This window comes from Corvus cornix, chromosome 3 (assembly GCF_000738735.6).
Source record: "Corvus cornix cornix isolate S_Up_H32 chromosome 3, ASM73873v5, whole genome shotgun sequence".
Taxonomy (NCBI): Eukaryota; Metazoa; Chordata; class Aves; order Passeriformes; family Corvidae; genus Corvus; species Corvus cornix.
Window position 1 is genome coordinate 68,160,717 of NC_047056.1, and position 20,131 is coordinate 68,180,847.

General features: G+C 42.6%; 1 protein-coding gene across 4 annotated transcripts in view; it reads left to right on the forward strand.

Moving 5' to 3' along the window:
• Window positions 1–20,131, forward strand: part of FYN (FYN proto-oncogene, Src family tyrosine kinase) — a 138,858-nt gene that overhangs the window by 46,934 nt on the left and 71,793 nt on the right. For all 4 annotated transcript variants that reach the window (XM_039569184.1, XM_039569181.1, XM_039569183.1 and 1 more), the window contains exon 2: window positions 13,829–13,899. The gene's annotated coding sequence lies outside the window, so the exon portion shown is untranslated. The remainder of the gene's footprint in view (window positions 1–13,828; window positions 13,900–20,131) is intronic.

Genomic DNA, 20,131 nt, shown 5'->3' on the forward strand with positions numbered 1-20,131 from the left:
TTCTAGCTGGCTGGCTGTGTATGATCAGAATTAAAGTATGTACCTTTATTTCAGAAAGTATATGAAATGTGAGGATATGTACACTTGCTCTGGTTTGGGATCTTCTGAAGGGCTGGCTGGGAGAGACTGGGTTCTCTCCATCCTGGTTTGTCCCTGTGCTCTTTCAAGGAACTTTAATCTTCCTTAAGTATACTTGGATTAATGTTGCCTAAGAGCCTGTAATTAAACATGCGGGGCTTGAGGAACTTGGGAAAGAGCAGTCCTCCTTGATCCTGTGTGTCCATGAGCAGGAACAGGCACAGCTCGGAGCTGTGAGCAGTAGGCCATGGCACAGGCAGCTCTCTCACTGCCACTGGCTGGCTGAGGGGGCTGGGGAAGGGTGCTGGGACTGCGCTGGGCTCAGACCGTGAGTCCCCTTTGTGCCACAGCACAGGAAGACCTTATCTCCAGTATAACTGGAGCCAGCAGGGTGTATGTGGGGGAGCAGCTTCCCTTTCCCCGTGCCCCCCTTCACCAATGCTTTTAGAGTAAAGAGAGAGCTTCTCTGGCTAAAAAGCTGCGTTTCACGAGGACAGGAACCAAGAGACAGTTCATTTCTATGGAGAGTTGCTATAAATAGTTTGCTCTGTTAACATAAATTCTTTCTGTGAGTCCTACAAACAGGGCTTTATTCCAAGCCTACAAAATGCTTTGTATACCCTTGTTACTTTGTACGTGCTGATGCTGGCGCTTTCCCCCACAAAATGAGAGTAAGCCTGACACTTGCAGGGCAACACTGTTCTGTTGGTGGAGTGAAGGAGTCAGCCTTCCTAAGCAGGCCTGCTACAGTGTTAATTTTTTACATCACTGATGTCAAAAGGACCACTGGACATTTTTAAGGCAAGTAGGGCAGGACTTGCTGAAGTCCACGCGCATCGGTTTTTAAACCTTCAACTAGGCAGTGTTTTCTACTGCTCTGCTCTCTACTAATGCTTGCAGTAAGTCTGGGTCAGAAGCTGTAGCTATTGTAAGCCTTGAAAGCTTTGCAGGGCTTTTAGGAAGCTTGTAATTGCTCCACTGTGAATCCTAGAGTGAGAAAGAACTTGCCCAGGAGGAAAACGTCTTCTCTTACTGCTCATGCAGTGGAAACTCTATGGACATAAATGGTCCCAGCTGTATCATATGCATCTGTCACTCTGCAGGTTTTTATTTTCTTCCTTTTACACGGTCCTGGTACTGGAAGTCCTCTCTTTGGGAGAAGATTTTCAGTTTCCATTTAAATCCATTTCTGCATTTGACTATCTGATGCTCAGTTCATGTCCCTTCCCCCTCTTCATATGAAATGGAAGCCAATGAGCTGTTGAAATTTTAACAGAGCTGAAAGATGTGACCCAGAGGTGTCTGTCCAGAAAAGGGAAGTGCTTTGGTGTTCAGGCAGTTGATAAAACACATGTGTTTATGAGGAACCATGCTCTCCCTTCCTTTTTGTCCTTTTGTTAAAATGTGTCCATCTGCTTGTGGAGACTGCTGTTTTCACTCCCCATACACGTGTGTGACAAGGTCAAATACAGATCCTTTTCTTGATACCCTTCCATGCATGAGGTGCTTCAAAGTACTTGTAGCTCTGTGCATGGGTGGGTTAGAAGTGGAGCAAGCAGTGGATGGGCACGTGTGTAACGTGGGGAGAGGAAGCAGACCAAATACACTGGTTGTCATCCCGGGTGAAAACTGCAGTGCATGGTGAGCGGGGCAACTTGACATGCCAGGTAGCATTTCTGCACAGTCTGCCCAGCTGCAGTGCCAGTGGCTTTGTGGGACTGTCGTGGTCCCAAATTCTATTGACAATTTGCCATCTGATGTAAAAGTATATGCAAGAGAAAGGCACCTGATGTTTTTATCATGTACGATTTGGGTTTAAAATATGACTATTGATTAGCTGCTGATGATTGTGTTTACTGTTGAAATCGTCACAACTGGCCTTTGCAGCAGGTCCCAGATGGTGCAAATGGTTTTTGGAGGGGAAATTAATTAGCTGGCTTGCATATTCAAAAGAAAGAGGAAAAAAAATCTCGTCTCTCTGTGGCTCGAAGGCGTGCATCCCTCTTTTTTCCATAGGATTGTTATGGATATGTACTTCCAGGGATTGTACCGTCAGTCTGTACCATTCATACATTTTGTAGAGTTCATAATCAAGTGTGTTCATGGCTGAAAGTGGCGCACGTGCTGCTCTGAATGATCCTTCTCAGATGTCTCCTGCTTCTGGTAACCCACATTCTGCAGCTGGAGGCTGCGCTCCAGGCATCGCATGAATGGTGCGTCTTGTGTTTCAGCGAGGCGGAGTGAACTTGATTCTAGGTCAAAATCAAATGTGACATTTCCTAAATGCACGAGTCCAGACTAGTTACAGCACTAAAAAGCGGAGCCTGTGAGTGCTTTCTGTGTGTTGTTTCTCAGTGATTTACAGTCTATTTTACTCGAGGTGGAAGGGATGTTGAATGTGGGTTTATTATTCTGGTTACACCTGCAAAACTGAGAGTAGGGAGAAAATAAACCAGTGTCACCTCATCACAAAGGGGTGCAAAACACCTACCCTTACAGTACCAAAAATCCACTTTTGTTGTTCCATGGTGAGGGTATCCTGTTTACAAACAGTGGCCTAGAGAATACCTGCCAGCACAGCTCCTCAAATCCACAGCCTGCTTCTCTCTGCTCCACTCTTCTTCCTCACAGTCCTCACAGGCACAGCGAGAGAAGGCAGTGACCCAGATGCGCTGCTCTGAAAGTGCCATTTGTTTCCAGCACTCAGCATGCTGGCAGATTTGACACATGGCTACACATGCATCCATCACTGGACCAAAATATGCATCTCCCGTGCTGTTAAGGAGTGTTGTATCAGATGAGCCACTGCTGACAGGGCCAGTAGCTGTTCACACATCCTGTGAGGTGTGTGGCAGTGTGGGTGCATGGGACACCTGCCCTCCGAGTGTGGAAGGATTTGTTGAGCTGCATGATGCAGTCCTGGTGCTAATTTTTTTTTTGACTGCTTAAACTTTCCAGGGGGTTAGCAGGCAAGAATTTTGTCACTAAATGCTTTGTTACCAGTCATGCTACAAAAAAAAAAGGAGGAAGGCCTTTTTCCACTTCTGTTTTTTGTCGGGGAGTACAGGGCTGTGTTCTTTCTCTTCTCCTATTCTGACTACAGCTTTATCTCTGATTCCTTTGCATACAGACAGGGCTGTTATATGTATAGATGCAAATATGTGTTTATACAAATGCGTATTTACACAAATATGTATATGTATAATCATCAGAGTCATAGATATGTAGATATATAAGGTTGTTTAGACTGGAACATAAAACTAGTCCTCTCTCCCCTCACCCAAGCTATAACCTCAATTAATCTTTCTTCACTTCTTTGTGGATACCAAGCCATCAAGTCTCATTCAGCCTGACTAAACAGATATCCATTGATACCTCCCTTCCTCCTTCCACCTGCAGCTCTTCCCATTATCTCACACTGCTGTTGCCATGGACAACATCAGTGTCCCTTAGCCAGGCCAAAATCTGTCCATCTCTCAGTTCCCTCTGTCTTTACTCTGTGATCAGCAGATTCTTCTTGCATACCGTCTCTTAATAAATGCCCTGTGCTATCCACATCACGCAGTTGAAATTCACATCTAAGCACTCATTTGTTGTCTTGAATTACTGCAACATCCTTTTCTCTGGCATCGTCAAATTATAATTCCATCTGTCCAGAATGTCTTTACAAAAGGAATTTGTCCCATTTCCTCATTTTTTAGCAGTATAACCTTCCCTGTGCACTCCTCTACTGATTTCATCATGCAGCACAAGGTGCCTATCTTTATCACCAAAGACCCTCCCTTCCTCTCTACTTCCCATCTGTCAGCCAGCTCTAAGAGGGCATCTTTCTCCTCCAGCCTCCTGTGATGTCTGTCTCTTCCAGTGCACACAAGTTGCTTTCTGACGTGTCGTTACAGATTTTCTGCTGACCTAACCCAGCCGGTTAATATCGGCAGGACTACTTTCTTCTTTTCCTTTAGGTCTCTCCTTTAAAATGTTCTCTTTTTGTCTGGGATGCAGGCAATGTAGAGCAGCTCACCACCCATCTTTGGCTTTCAGAGTGCAGCACTTGCACAAGTAGTAAGCACTCATTGTAATTTTAAACTTTACTGAGATTAAGGCCCTAACCAGCATCTCCTGTCATTGCAGGCTTTTAAAAATAGGCTCAACATGCACAGTAATAGCAGCGTTGTAACCATGGCAATGCAAGGAAGGCAGGGTTTGCCGGCAGGCATCTTACCAGACCAACTGGCGTGTCTGAGGGCTGGACCAAGGCAACACAGGGGAGAGGTTTCAGGCTCAGGAAGGGACTCTGAGCCCCAAAGCACATCTGTTTTTCCACAGCTGGGTCAGGTGGCCTAATAAAAAGAATAACATAAGTGTAGTTGATCCTGCCTTGAGCAGGGAAGCCACCTGGATGGTCATTTGAGGTCCCTTTTAATCCTGTAGGTCTGTTTTAATAGGAAGAGCTGCCTTTTCCTTGTCTGTGTGCTGTGTGTTCAAGCATATGCCGATCTTCTGGTTGCTGATACCAACAGAAGGTCTCTGAATATCAAGAAACCAGAACATCCTCATTAAGGATCTTCTTGGAGGATAGGAGAGTAATATATCGCTCTTTGAGCAGAGGCTGGCTTTGTGCAGCAATAAAACATGAATATTAAACAGGAAATCAATGACACTTCTGAAACATGTCTGAGACAGAAATCCAGATGCTGTATGGAGATATAGGCCCTTAAGCCTTATGTCTATGCTACTCTTTAATTTTTTTTTTAAAGCTGAATCGGCACAGTCGGTGGTGTAAGAGGGGGGCATAGCAAGAGAAAAACCAGATTTTTTAGCCTAGTTTCCTGAGGAAGTGGGGGTTAGGCTGTTAACTCAATGTGTTTGCACATCAGTCCTGCTCTTTATAAGTTTGCAGGCTGTCTCCAGCCAGGGAGGGGCCTTCAGGGGCAGCATCTGACTTCCCGGCTCTTTCTCCAGTGCATTCGCTGCTGCAAGGAGATGGGCTGGCTGTGGTGGCAGCAGGAGCAGGGTACTGCAGGCACCCCTGGAGCAGCTGAGCAGTGGCTGCAGCGGGGCTTACACACTAAAAGTGACTGGGTACCAGGCATCTGGGGCTATGGGAGAGCCAGGATGCTGTCTGGGAAGGACTCTCGTTGTAAAGTTAGCATCATGAGTCCAGATGAGTTGGAAATTCAGTTTCATTAGTTCCACTGATCAGGCATTTGCTTAATCTTGAAAAACAAAAGACAAAAAAAAAGTAGGTAGGTTATACTGAATAGTAATGACATTTTAAATCCTTAGAATATTTCAGCAAAATAAATGCTTTTGTGTGGCTTCTGCATTGCAAAGAGGTTTATATTAAAGTAGCACAATCCTGGAATTACATGAGCCTTGTGTTTGCTCTGGTTCACCCTGGAACATTTGCTTTCTGAGGGAAAACCTGATGTCTTTAAGGGCAGTGTGAAAGACTTGATCTTGAGCTTGAGGCTGAAGCATTACATCAGTGCAAAATCTTTTCATTCATAGTTCTAGTGTGTTGTCCTGAGAATTTAATTTCCTGTTTGCACTATGGGAGAGTCTTTTTTGGAAGCCACTAGAGAGGAGGGTTGGTTGTTTAGGGTGTTTTTTGAAAATAAATTGTCAAAATACAGTAATTTTTTGTGGTGGGTCCTTTTATTTATTTATTTATTTATTTTATTCCCTGGATATAGAACCCAGCAACATGAAGTCTCATCATTAAAGTAAGTAAATAAATAATCAGTGAAGTAATGAGGGACAGCCCTCTTTTTTTCCCCCCCCACTTACCCCCATCCTCAGCCCATTGGTGATTTTTCCTAGGTTTTGCAAAGATACTTCTCAGATTTAAAGCTTATATTCCCTTCCATTTTGTCTTGTGTGACAATGAAGGACCTTATTTATTTTCTTGACTTGTCTCACTACTAAAAAAAATAAACCAGATAGTCAAGATTTTTGTTCTTCTATTTCCAGTACTCTTGTTTATTTTGAAACTTCCAGAAAGAGATAAGAACAGCTTAAGAAAAATGCTCTCCAGAGTAATCCTTTAAAGAGCAGCAAACAAACACTGCAGATTGGTCCTAAAGGCTGTGCTTCCTTTCTGGGGAGGGAAGGGAGGTGGGGAGAGAGGATGTTTTCTTTTTAGCTGTGCTCTAATCATCCGATCTGGGATTTGATAAGATCCACAAGTCTGAAACTGCTGCCTCCTCCTGTCTTCCCCCTTCCTGCCTCTCAGAAGATTAAAGTGAACATGACAAAAAGGAAGCAGTTTATTTTCAGCTTGTTGTAGTTAATAATTAGTTTACAGTGCAGCATTCCCATTGTTTGTATTCTAATCGTGTTGCTATATTCTTTTCTTACACTGCTTATTTTTCACATCACGGGCCTTCTTTGGTACAGAAATAGGTTTACAAATAGTCCCTTCTTGCAATATTTCAGCCTCTTTTCAACGTTTTTGTATTTCACATCAGGAAGTGTGGCACATGAAGTAGGTGGAGTAGTTTCTGCAAAGACTCGCCTTGCCTGCCCCCCCAGCTTGTGGGGTGCAATTGCAGACTGGGCCGTGCTTTCTTTTCACTCCCTGACAATTTGGAATTACACTAGTTAGGAAAACCACAATAGGAAACGATTAAGCCATTAAAGTATTATATGTACAAGATAGAAGTATTATTTGGCACACTCAAAATTAGCTAAATCCATGTATTGACTGAACTACAAGAAGTCCTTAGTAAACACCCCGAGTTTGTCCTAAGAGACACTCATGCTGAATTCTTTTAACCTTTAAAGCCTTGAAGTAAATTTGCCAGGACTTTGAGACTGTGTATTCCCATGTGTGTATTTTCTATGATTTCTTGCACAATGGGAATGGCTGACATTATGGGTACTATAATATTGCAGCACTAGCATATATATTCTATATATATTCTCTATGTATGTGTTCACTGTATGTCAGGGAAATAATGTCCCTAATTGAAACATTGCACACTGATCAAAGCACAAAAATATTTATTGTATAAGTAAGATTCTCTCTTAAGGGGGAAGGGGAAATTTGTTTATAATAACAATTGCTTATAAAAGCAAATTTTTGTATACAAAACAACTACATTTGCATTGCAATGTAATTGCACTTCTAAATGGCCTTTACTGCTTCTCCAGAAGGTTTGTAAATACACTGTTTAGTCAGTTTCTGCTAAAGGTCCTTCCGGGTCAATCCTGTATCTTCAGAAGGAAAGCATTTTCTTCTTTGAGACAAACTGGAAAATCAATTATTAAAACAAAAGCTTCTGAAACCTTACATTATGCATGGGGTTTTTTCCCTTTGCTGTCTTTTTTAACTTTCATAATGACGTGAGTGCTTATTTCTGGCCATAGAAGTGTTTCACTAATGCCGCTGGGATGCTGGGCAGGTAAGGATGGGCAGGCTGAGGGAGAGGGATGCAGCACTGGCTCTAGCCACCATGTCCCTGCATTACTGGCTGCCTGTGCCCTCCCTCAGCTCCAGAGATGCCCAGCAGCATTTCTAGGAGCCAGCTGAGAGGGATGAAGAGTTCAGTCTATTTTTAGGACTATGGTTTCCATTCATTTATTTTTTAAAAAATTGTTTGGGGCATAGTACTTCTCATTTTTCTGCAAAGAGAAATGCAAGTACTCTTCCCATAATTAATGAAGTAATTTTTCTACTATTTCAAGAACTAAAGTATGCTGCTACAATCACATGCCCCTCGATGTAGCACTCTCAGTCCAAGTGCTGGCTCCATACTGAGCTTGCTAATAGCTAATAGCTTCCCCTGTGGATTGCTCAGCCCCCATGGCTGCTGACGGCCTCCTGACACAGGCACAGGCAGTTCCAGGGGGAGACTGAGGTGCACACAGCACGTGCTGGCTTTCGGCTTACACAGAGCTGCACACTTGCTTCTCTCCCCAGCAGTGAGGATGACCAGGGGTGCCACAGGTTTGGGGTTCTTCTCAGAAAAATTTCATAAAGCAAGATTTAGGAATGGGCCATGAGTGCCATTGCGATTGCCTTTCTGTCGCCAGTGGCTTCACTGTGTCGTTCTCCACATGCTCACCATAACCACCAGCTGTCCCACTGAGGTTTCTTAATGCTATTGGCATCTTTTGATTCTTTGCATCTGCGTCTGCTGGGTCTCTGTACACATCCACACTCTCTGCCTGTACTGGCGCTTTCCATGCAGAGTTCTTGGTTGGATGCTGCCACGTTTCCAGATCCCAGCTTTATGCTTTCAGCTCTCTCTTACAAAGCAAGTTGATGCCTGGAAAAGGAGTTGTGAATGAAGATTTTGTTTAGTTTATCCAGCTTGAAAGTAGAGAAAAGGGAAAGGTACTAATATCACCGATACTGAGCTGTCAATATCGAGGGGCTTGAACTGCCTGTATGAGGGGCACAGCCCAGGGTGAAGGAAAGCAAGCAGCCTGCTTTGGCAGGGCTAGGAGCCGCAGAACATGGGGGCCAGCTGACAGCAGCATGTCTGCTAAAGATAAGTCAATATACCCAGTGTGTGAGGAGATTGAAGTGTCACAGAGAAGAGGCAGTTCAGCTTTTGATCCTTAGAACAGTTTGTGAGTTTCTTTCTCTTTATAGCTCCATTTTATTAAATCAGAAAAAGTTCGAGCAAAGCCTCAGTGTTTTCCTGGTGTTTTCCTCCCACGTTTCCTGTTTCTTAAGACTTGTTGCCACTGCAGTGGTGACTTGGCATCTGAGTTCCTTCTGCTCCAAATGGAAAGGGCAGACGTGTTTTTAGACAGGAACAAATTTGATGGTGCAGAAAAACATTCTTGTTTTGAAACTACTAAACTACTTTTGAACTCCTTTAATAGAGGGACCTAGTTATCCTTGTTTACATCCTGGATGTGCAGAAGCTTTACAGTAACTGTTTTAGAAATCCAGTGACTTTCACATGAAAAAATGCAGGGTGCCTGTCCCATAGCCGCTATCGTCTTTCCAAGTTCTGGCACTGTTGCATGGGAGGACGAACCACCAGAATAGTGGTGTCTTAGTATTAAGTCTTCTAATGGTGTTTCGGGTTGGTTTTTTTCCCTTTGCTGTTGTCTGGGGTTGTGTCTGGGCTCATTGCAAGAGCAGATTTTGGTGGGAGTTCCCTCTTTCTGCCCTCAGCTCTCTCCTCCCCTGCCTGTTGATGACCGGGCTTTTTCATATCATGTGCCAGCTATCTGGGACCTTACTTGGAAAAGGGGTAGTTTCAGGCTAACAGGGAGGCTTTTGTCTCTGTGTAAGAACAAGCCTGTAAGCGTCCCTTAAACTTTAAATGTTTTATTGTTGGAAAACTTTCAGATGTTCACAGGATAAGGGCCCTTTATATGTAATCTGGCATTGCACAGAAAAGGATTACTTTATGTAAGTTAAGATGTGCAGTTCCTTTATAAACTGGCTGTGTAAATTCAGCATGTAGGAGATTGTTTTTCTCCTTCTGTTTAATGTTGCCTTTAGAAGGGATTTCTTGTTTTTGGTCAGCTGGAGGTTTTTTTGGTTGGTTGGTTTTTGGTTTTAGTAGGGTTACAAATCTTAGGTGGTGGGAATGGGTAGAAAATGCTGCACGCACCCCATTAAAAACTGAATGTGTATGCTTCCATAGATTTGTTGAAACAGCAGTGTCAGCAGAGTCCTGGGTAACAGAATCCTCAACCGGTCTGAAACGGGTAACTCAAGATTGTTAGAGGGCCCTAGTAACCTACTACTGAAAAGTACTTTCTGGACCAATTCATGGCCCAAAGTCTGTGTGGTATGATGTACTTGTAACGTAAGCATGACTGACATTGGAACAGATGAAAAGGCAGGCTGTTACTCTGAAGACTAACTAACACTTTCTTTACAAAGTGGATCCAGTTCATTTACTGGTTAGACATCCTGATCCAGACACGTTCCTTTGTAAACTGTTCAGCATGAAAAACTTAAACTTCCCAGTTTTTGCCAAGTAAAATAGCAGCCCAAGCACCAGGAATGCCTGCTTCTACTTGAGGTTTGAAAAAACAGCAGCAGAAGCATGTTGCTAATAGAAAACTGACAGATGTTTATAATTATGTAGATTTTCCTCTGTGTTTGAGTACCATAAACTCAATTGCATTTGAAAAGTATGTAAGACCACTTATGACTTCAACCAGCCACTTCCTCCAGCTGTGTGAAACTCATATGAACTGCAACATGTACCAGACCAGGCCCCTCGGTGTGGCTGTTTTTATGCTTTCAGTCGTGTTATTATCTGTTTTCAATGGTGGGTAGATTATCACTGAACAGTTTTTGCTTCAGTGAACAATCAGGAGTTTAGTGTGTTCACATCTAGGGTTATTTGCAACACACTTGATCCAAAGATCCTTGAAGTTGGTGGGTGCTGATGGATTTGGGAGTGCAGGCTTGAGAAAAAAATGACTTACCTTGTCTGTTTTCAGTGATTTCTCTTTTGCCAGTAGTAATAAACTTAACTGTGATCCCAGTGTGAGCTGACAAAAACATATCTGAAAGCTGATGAGGAAAAATAGAGGTTGTCTCATGAAGCAGACAATGGCATGAAACCGAACACACAAATGATGTGTAGTTATGCTACTTGCCACATTCTGTTTCACAAAATATTCTTTCTTTCCAAAAGGAAGTAATTTTTACACAAGGCTACATAAATACACTGCTGATATATATGTAACGCTAGCAGGGGGATATGGGTTTTTGGTAAAAGGTGGCAGTTTGTTGAAGCTCATGCTGCCTACAGGAAAAGGCTGTTCCTGGCAGATAATAACTGTTTATCCCCCAAAAGTGTTTTGTTTTTCTGTAATGTTTCAAATCATGTCGCTCTGAAATTCAGCCCAACTTTTTGTGTCCATTGGTGTGCTAAGGATTTCCTGTATCTTACCATGTAGGAGGAGATGCTTGGACAGCTTTCATTTGGCTACTGGTTGGACAAACCTTTTGTTTCCTCTTCTATTTGTTATACTAATTGTAAAAGAAGCCTATATTGGTGTGCCTTGAGGCCTACATTACTTTATTTTGCATCTCCTATGCTATACTCTCCAAAGTCACCAGAGCTTTTCTGAAAAGGGCTCGTCAAAATTTGGAGATATGTAACATGATCCAAAGCCTTCCAAAAAAAAGGAATATTTCCCCTACATTCTTGGGTAGAATGAAAATCATTAAGACTAAAACAGAGTTCTGTACAGGCCCCCAGACTGAATGCAAAGAAAGAGTGAATAATCTTTGGTTTACTCTGCAAGCCATGTCCAACCCCCGCCCTCCATTATGCAGCAAAATACTTCCCTTCTCCCTCCCTGTTCTACCTCCAAGCCTCTCCTCTCCTTTGTAGCCAAAGAGATAGAGCACATTTTTCACCGTCATCTAAAATCAAGCAAAAGGCTTCCCCACGCTTTCTGTCATCCCCACAGTTCTGAAGATCTTGCAAGGCTAGAGATGTGGCAAATTGTGAATCTGCCTCAGATTGAATGAGACATCCCTTTCCCTAGTCCTCTTGCTAGTTTTTGTCATACATGGTCTCAGTGAAAGGCTTGGACTAGACTCCCTTGGCATGTATTAAAGCAGCTGTCTGCATTCCCGTACTGTAACAGTGGAGCTATACTGTTGGTCCATCCTTTCCATCCTTTCCTCCCTTTTACCCTAGAGTCAGCACAGGCTTCTTTTTTATTTCTTCTTTTGTTATTTTATTTTATTTTAGTCACTTTGCAAACTTGGCTGAAGAATTTCCCCAGTTTGGTTTAATCCCTGGTTGCTGCACAGGCATTTGTGCTGGGGTGAGGGAAGGAGGAAGGGAGCAGCACTGTGGGGGCTGCATCCAGAAGCTCCACACCAGTGCTGGGGGGAGTTCAGCCCCTTTTGGCAGTGGTGCCAGCCCCTGTCTTCCAAGTATTCCTGGGACCGGCAGCATGGAGTACAGAGTTCCCTTATTTGTCGCTCCTCTGAGGAAATTATTAAATCAGTCTCATGATGTAGAAAAAAATAATGAGCTAATCCGGAGTTGAGGTGCCGTTGGATTGTTTTGGACCTGGCTCTTTTCTCAAGCCTCTAACTTTTCTGCATGCAGATTTTATCCAATTAGTTCGGAGGCAGAAGTAGAGTTTCTTGACTTGATTTTTTCTTTCCAGGCCAAATGCCTGCAAGCTAGGGAGGGAAATGGATGGCACTGGAATGATAACCACCTTCCCTGAGTTTGAGCAAAGCAGTTAAGACCCACTTTTTTTTCAGTGTTTTCATAAACTCTGCCAAGCTGTACAAAAGGTGATGGGAGAGGAGGGGGTGTTCATTTTTTTTTTCTTTATTCCTTGATATGCCCACTCTTCTTCTCAACTGCTAAACAGAGAAAGCAAGCAGAGAAGAAGATGCTTACGTTTGTACTTTTTTGTTAAAAAATGTCTGTTCCTAAAATCTCTCACAACAGCCTCCTCTGATTTGCAATGATGCCTTTTTTTTTCTTTTCTCCCCACCTTGAACCCTCCACTCAAATGAAGTCTGAGCTTTATAATATCAGATGTCTGCTTGCTAATCAGGACTTAGAGTAATGTGATCCAGTTTCCATGTTTTAGAGGAATATTTATTCAGTTATTCCTTAATAGAAGTTTTAATTTCGTAACTGCTTTTCATGTAATGATGACCAGTAAAAATCATTTGATTTAAGAAGCCATTCCCCTTTTTTTTTTCCTGTTTATGCCTACAGCATCTTTCAGGAGAGGTGCTGGCACAAGACTTGCTGTTTATGCAGCTGAGGCAGGTTTTCACGATCAGTAGTGCAGGGTTCCAAGTCATCTCTGTATAGCTGTAAAGTTACTCATCCAGCAGTAATTTCACAGATACCTCTCTGGTGGAAAGTTCAGCCATGTACTTGGGGGAGAATGGGACTTAAAAGCAGTTCAAATTTAGTCTGGCTTCACTGGTGTGGACACCTGGGCACTGAAAATTGTGTTCTTCTCCATTTGCTGCACAGTTACCACTCCCAGCCCTGAGCACCAGCAGAATCCTTGCTCCTCCATCTTCTAGGAGTTTACAAACTAAATGTTTTAATGTCATTGTTAGTCTGCGCTCCACAAATTATTCTTTCAAAGATTTTTGCCTCAAGGAAAAATAAGGCGTAGCTGTCATTTGAAATTTACTCAGGGTTGCCAAAATGATGGCATTTGTCACTTTTGCTCTCCATCTTCTTTAAATGGGCCCTAGTGTGTGTCAAGCTGGATATTGTGTTGGCTTCCTTCTTCTCTCTCTTTGTTCTCCTAGAGAATGCTGAGTAATTAATACAGCCTAAAAATGTAGTGTGACACAAGCCCTTTTTTCCCTTTGTGTAGTTTTCAAACAAGGAGGCTGTCATGAACCTACATGCATCAAATTCCAAAACCAGTTTGTTAAAACAAAATCACTAAGAGTTACTGGGTTGACCAATTTTTTTTAGGGTTGGATCTAAAATAATTGGCATGCTTCCTGTGTGCTTCTGTGCATTTCATGTTGTTGACCTTGTCTCCCTGAAGTCTGAATAGCCATCATGTCAGTGACAGTGATGTCTCTGAGCAGTCTGAGGGAGTCCTGCAATTATTTTAATATTTTGCATAATACCAGTGGAATTCAATAATTAGTTGTGAAGGTTCAAATCAAATTACCCCCTTCCCTAAACCAGGAAAAAGGGTGGAAGTTGGTGATAAATATCAGATAAATGGAGAAAAAAGTGTAACATAATTTGTTGTGTTTCAGCCACTAATTATTTCTTTCCCTTTCTCTCTTATTTTACAGGGTATGTTTTCGAGCCAGTTGTGAGGAAATGTGGTGAATGTAAACTTGCTCTGTTCAGGGGGGAAACTGTGGTAAGTGGTGCTGTCTTGATCAATTCTGGTTTTCAATGAGAATTTCGGAAAGATTGTTTTAGCTTTTTTCAGTCTTAATTTTTTTTTAGCTCTGGAAAATACAGAGATAAGTTGATTATATGTGTTGTTCTTCCTCTGGTATGGAGACTCGCAGTATGAGAAGCACTGACAGAGAACAGCATGCTGGGCCTCAGGGCGAGGAATGTGTTTTCATTTGCTCCAGTGGCATCTGCTTATTGTGTTTGTAGCTGTTCCATTCTGCTGAAGAGTGGTTGAGCTGAAACCTAGAGCAGAAGAAATAAAAAGGCCTAATTTAAAAACAAGGGGTGCAAAAAAGCGTACTAGCTGTGTAAGAGATCAGGAGCAAAAGTCATGCAGAGGGAGCACATATTTCCCAAAGTGGTGGGGATGTCCAGTCGCTCTACAGTCTTTCCATCTCTTCCCAGAATGTCTGACTGGCACCCTTGTCATGTCATGTGGAACTACGATGGTTTGCTTATGTCTGAGAGATAAGGAGGTAGTTAATGTGTGCTACACCAGTTTCCTTATTCCTCCTTTCCATGCCACGTGACAAGCTTTGCTGCTTGTCTGACTGTACTGTATACAACACTTCCAGAGGCATCAGCTTCCAACAGGCTTCTGGTCCTCAGTGCTCTGGGAATATGGCACATCGTGTATCTGTGCTGCTGAGTTGCACCACTCTGAAGTAGAAGGAGACAGAGAAGAGCAGGAAGGTAATTAGTGACATGTCCCAGCTAGAGGGAAGTAATTCAGAGAAAGCTCTTCCAACCTGGAAAAAATAAAGGCAGCAGATCTGGAGCAGTTCGTAGGCTCATCTTGCCTTTCCCTCTAGGAGACTGTCAGTATACACAGTTCTGGATAGTACCAATCAATCATCCTTGGGAAAAGAAACATGTCAGCAGAGGACTTTGTCCATGCTTTCCCTTGGTCAAGCAGGGTTTGGACTGGTGCTCTTTCTTTGGGCAGAATGTGCAGATTGCAGATGAAAACTGGCTTATTCTCCACTGGCAGAAGACTTCAGAGTTAGATAGCCTGCAGGGTAGAAAACTGAAAATCAAAGACTGGCTCTGTGAGAACACTTGTTCTTTTCTACCATTTAAAACTCCCCAGATGTTGTTACATCATACAGAAAGATCTGGATTAGCTAGCAGATGTTTAAATGTAGATTGCTGCCTTCTGCAGAACATATACTCGTAGAGATAGAAAAAGATAGGATAGTCAAGCCCAGAATTGCACAAAGAAGCTGGCCAAATGAGAAGTCCTGCACAATTGTACCTGAGTAAACCCTACTGCAGCTCATTCTTTTAAGTTATTTCCTCTCTTCGGATCAGCTTTTCTGACAATTTTGCGTGTTATAAGTTTGCATCTATATCCCTGTGAGAAATACAAACAACAATTATTTAACTAGAATTTGGTTGTAGGGCCAGAGATGAGCCACAGGCCAGAGCATGTGTTCATTAGTCCATGAGGTTTTGTGGTGACTTCCACAAAATGTTGTGACTTTAACTACCAAAGAGGATAGGATCTGTATCTAGTTTTCTGTTTGGTGGTAGTACTGATACTTTGATCCAAAAAGTTGTCCAGTGTCCTTACAGACTGGCTGAGCTCTGTGTGGGATGTGACAAAGTTCACAGGTGAAAGAGGAGAACTATTTGGAAATAGTGATGCTGTGTAACATCAAGGAAAAAAAAGTTTATCAGCAGACCCAGTAGTCAGATGGTTGTGTTCTAATTTCCCTTCAAAGATGCTTCAGCTGAGACTAGCCTAGTCTCCATGGCTGACCTTAATAAGAGAGCATAGTTCAAGACCAGCAAGACAAAAGAGACAGAAGAAGCATGCTTCTTAGAGTCATGGAATAATCCTGGTTGGAAAAAACTGCCAAGAAACTGCCAAGAAGCTTGTATAAACTGTTGTCTTGTCCAAACCCCCACTTGAAACAGGTCCTATTAGGTCAGGTTGCTCAGGGCCTTGATTTTTAAAATCGAGGGCTGGAAACTCTACAGCACTTACGGGCATCTGTTATGTCTGACCATCCTCAGAGTGAAAAAAGTGCTTTTTTGTTGCTTCTTGCTGTTGTTCACTGTCAGTCAGCGCGAACTCTGCATCTTCTCTGCCTGTGAGAGGGAAGTCTTGAAGAAGATCTCAAAATCAGGGAAGTTGCTTCTTGTGGCTCCAAGGAAATGTGGTATCATGCAGATGCAGTAAACTTGCTAGTGAGGGAAAAAAAAAAAACCAAACACAGTTTGATTCACAGAGGTTCTACTTGGGCAATGTTTCTCAACCTGTGGTTGATGTTCAGACTTGAAGAGCATGGCTGCTTGACTTGGTTGAATTTTGACATGTGGAAGAGGATTAGCTGACCAACTGATGCACCTGAAAACTGCCAGCTTTCCTGACTTGCTTAGTGATGTAAGTCAATGAAAAGAGGCACTTGTCAGTGCTGGGTTGTAAACATCCTGGAATTTCTTCAAGTCAGTCTGGAGCTGGGTTTGTGCTCCAGGATTTTGCTCCAGAATTTGTTTTCTTGCAGCCATTAAAATACATAAACAGAGTGCAAATTTTGTTTGTTTTCACAGCTGTTCTTTTCACTCTTCCCACTTCACACTTCTTGCAACATCTTATTTTGAGGTAGAATAATCAGGGACCTTGAGTTTCTCATATGTAAGGATCTCTGAAATATCTCTGACCCCACTGTGTGTTTGCCTATGGCATTTCAAATTCCCAGAGAGTTTAAAAACAATTGCAAAAAATATAAGACAAGGAAACAGTTTTGCCCAGCCTCTGTTCCTACCCTACTGAATCCAAGAAGTACTGGACATCAAGAGGACGTTTTGAATTTATCTTGACATAGCTCAGAGGTTCAGCAGTTATTTATTCATCTTGTATCAAAGTCCTCGAAAAGGTCATGCAGCCTCTATATCAAAAATTCATAATGGATTTAAGAGCTGATTAGAGACATATACTTGAATGCTGGGAGGGGAATCTTGGCTGAATTTAAAACTCCCTCAGCTAAGCTGATGACAGTGTGAGAAGACCCTTCATTTGATGAGATTTCTGTAAAGCAGCCTTGTGGGTGTCAGAGCAGATATTCATGTGGCACTGTAGGTTTGCTTTGACCACGGCATGTGGAAGGCGGTCACAGAACGGCCACCCTTCCACATCAGATCCTTACACAACTGCAAGGAGTCACGAGAAGCCTGACTGATGTAGGACAGAAAACCTTGGGGTGATCTCTGTTTATTTCCCACAGTCACACTGCTCTTTGCCAGTCCACACTCCCCTGGAAGCTCTTGCCTGTCGTAACAGTTTTTGTATTTCTAAGTATGACTTGCACTGTACAGTTTGGGGTTCTGTCTGTGTCCATCTAGACCCTGCAGCTGGTTACAGCCATCAGGATCGGGGGAGGATAAAGCTGCGAAGTGAATTGAGGGCCTGCTGTACCATAAACCTGACCTGCATCTTTCTGTGCCGGGTGTGCCACCATGCACTCGTCCATTCCCTAGAGATTTCCCAGAAGAGCTGTGAATGCTTCAAGCACAGGCCTTGATGTTGAATGTGTGTCTCAGGGCCTGGGAGTCCATGGCTCTTTTCCCTCTGAATTTAGGCAGGGATACATTCCCAGGCTGAGGGCTTTTTGATGTTTCAGCTGAAATCTGAGATGCTTTGCTTCTATTTGCACACTTCTTTGTAGACTAGAAGCAACTGCACATCTTAAACAATGGTTTCAATTATTTCTAGTAGCTCAGATGTGTCAAGGAAAATTTGGATTTCGGCTGCTAAGATGCTCGTCTGCTATTTTGGTTTCCCCCCCCCCCCCATATTAGAACAGTCAATTTTTTCTTCTCTCTTTATTTTAAGGAGAAAAAGAAAAAAAAAAAAGCAGGTAATGACTGCTTTGATTTTAAGAAATTATATAAAAACAAAATTTCAGCATCTTTACACATAGAAAATTTGTTTGCCTTTAGAAAGATTGTGATGCCCTGTTCATTCCTCAGTGTCCAATTTGTATGGTACAATTATTTATATCCCTGATGTCTACCAAAAATGCTATTGCATTTCTCTTGGTAATTCTTCACACTTGTCAGGTTTCTGACAGAAAGTGTTAGAGAGCAACTATGTATTATCTGTGCTCTCACTACAAAAAAAACCCTGACTTTTGCTTTATTACCTGTATTCTGCCATACCCACAAGAGGATTTGCCTGAGTCATTAGCTGTTTTCTGTAATTAGGGCTGACCTGGTGCATTTTGGTCCTATTTCTAGCAGCTTTTAGTTTTCTGAAGTCAGTAATTTGGGCACCGATGTGCCTCACAGTGTCCTCCTGTTACATATCTTCATTATCTGTTCCTATGGGCTGAAGATGATCTTTCTCCTTAGGAAGGAAAGTATGGGAAAGCACTTGAACATTTTTATATATTTGCGGCTTACCAAGCTTTGCTATGCTATGCTTGTAATTCCTTCAATTTTAGTCTGTTTCTTTTCTTCCAGTCTAATCCGTTCAGAAGATGTGCATGTTGATGCTGCTGGGTGTAGTAAATGTTAAATCTGGTCCATAAGATTTCTAAGGAATGTGGTTTATCCCCTGCCCAGAACTGCATGTGTCCAGTCCCAACCAGACTGGATTTAGTCTGCTTTCTGTGAAGCATTGTTATACTTGTGTTCAGTTTATTAAATCAGATAACCCTACAGAGCGAGGTTATGTTCCAGTCTCCTGCAGAAGAGATCTTTCTACTGTCTCAGTCTCTGTAATTTTCCTACATTTCACTGGTAATTCATTTAATATAGCTTTTTCTCCCTTCCTCCCTGCCAAGTTTGAGGTGATCCAATTGTTGGAATTACTCAGCAGAAGAGAGTTGATCTGTGGGCCATCTATGTGGATGTCTCTCCTGCTGTAGCCACTAGAGAAGAAATAGGGAAGGACAATTAAAACAGCAGATGGAACAGAGCACTTCACACAGCTGTATTTCCCAGCTCTCTTGGCTGGCTCAATGACAAAGATGTTTGCAGTGGATCATGATGTTACAGCAGCTGGAATATCCATGATAGATTTAGCAAGTAGTAAATCGGCTGTGGGTTTTTTTAAATCTAGACAATAAGCCTTCCAATTGCTCTGTTGAAAGAAAAACATTACATTTTGAAAATTCAGGTGTTGCTTTACGGAGTGTTACATCCATGTTGCTCTCTTCTGTATGTGCACTGGTGCAGTTGATGCAAAAGCTCTTGGTCCATCACACGGATGTGTTTCACACCTTATGTTCCCCTTCCTTCCCTTCAGAGAACTGGATACAAACACGTACATGATTCAGGGCCATCCAACCCTTTAGGAGCTCAGAATCAGATATGGAACAGCTTGCAGCCCGTTTCATGTCCAGTTCTGATCATTTAAAGTGTACGTGAAGCTTTGAGCAGGCAGGTGCCACCCAACTGGTCGTGGGATCCTGGAGCATTGTAGGTGGGATCTCCAGGGAATTTAGTTGCTAGGAAGCATCACCTCCTTCGTGAGCTCGTGCAAATTAAGGTTTATTTTTTCAGAGGTTAGTAATTTAGTCTTGTTTGGGAGTTTACTGCGGAGATCAAAACACAAAAGATTTTGCCTTGACACCTTGCACATTTATGGTCCAAATCACAAAACCTCTTGAGCTGTTCAAGGAGCGACCAGAAGCTTTTCACATGAATAAATCATTCCAGTTTCCCATGCCTTGCTTCAGAATTAGCTTGAAAAATTTTGTCTGACGTCATGCCAAAAATCCAAAACGGCAACAAAGCAAGGGGAACAAAAAAGCCTCCCAGCAGACACCCAGCATGGAGAATATTGCCAAACTTGGGTCTGTTTGTGCCAAGTTTATAATCAGGCAGCAACAGGGTCTTAGTAGGTAATGCTCTCAACCCACAGCTAATGAGCCCCGCAGCATAGGGAGTGAGAAACAGTGTAGACAGAGCGTGATAATGCTGTGTGCGAGACACAGATCATATCTGGGAATAAAAAGAAAGGAGAGCAGGATCTCTGGGCATCAGATAAGGCCATTTCTGTGGGTATTACTCTTACTAAAGGAGTAAGTGTTGTAATGACAAATAGATCTATAGATATAGTGTAAGGCATGCGGACAGATGTAGATTTTCCTGACCTAAGTGTGCTGTATTTTGCAGTACAGCCACAGCGCTTCTTTTCTTCTATAGTTTCTTCTATGAAATACAGGAGGAGGGAGATGGTT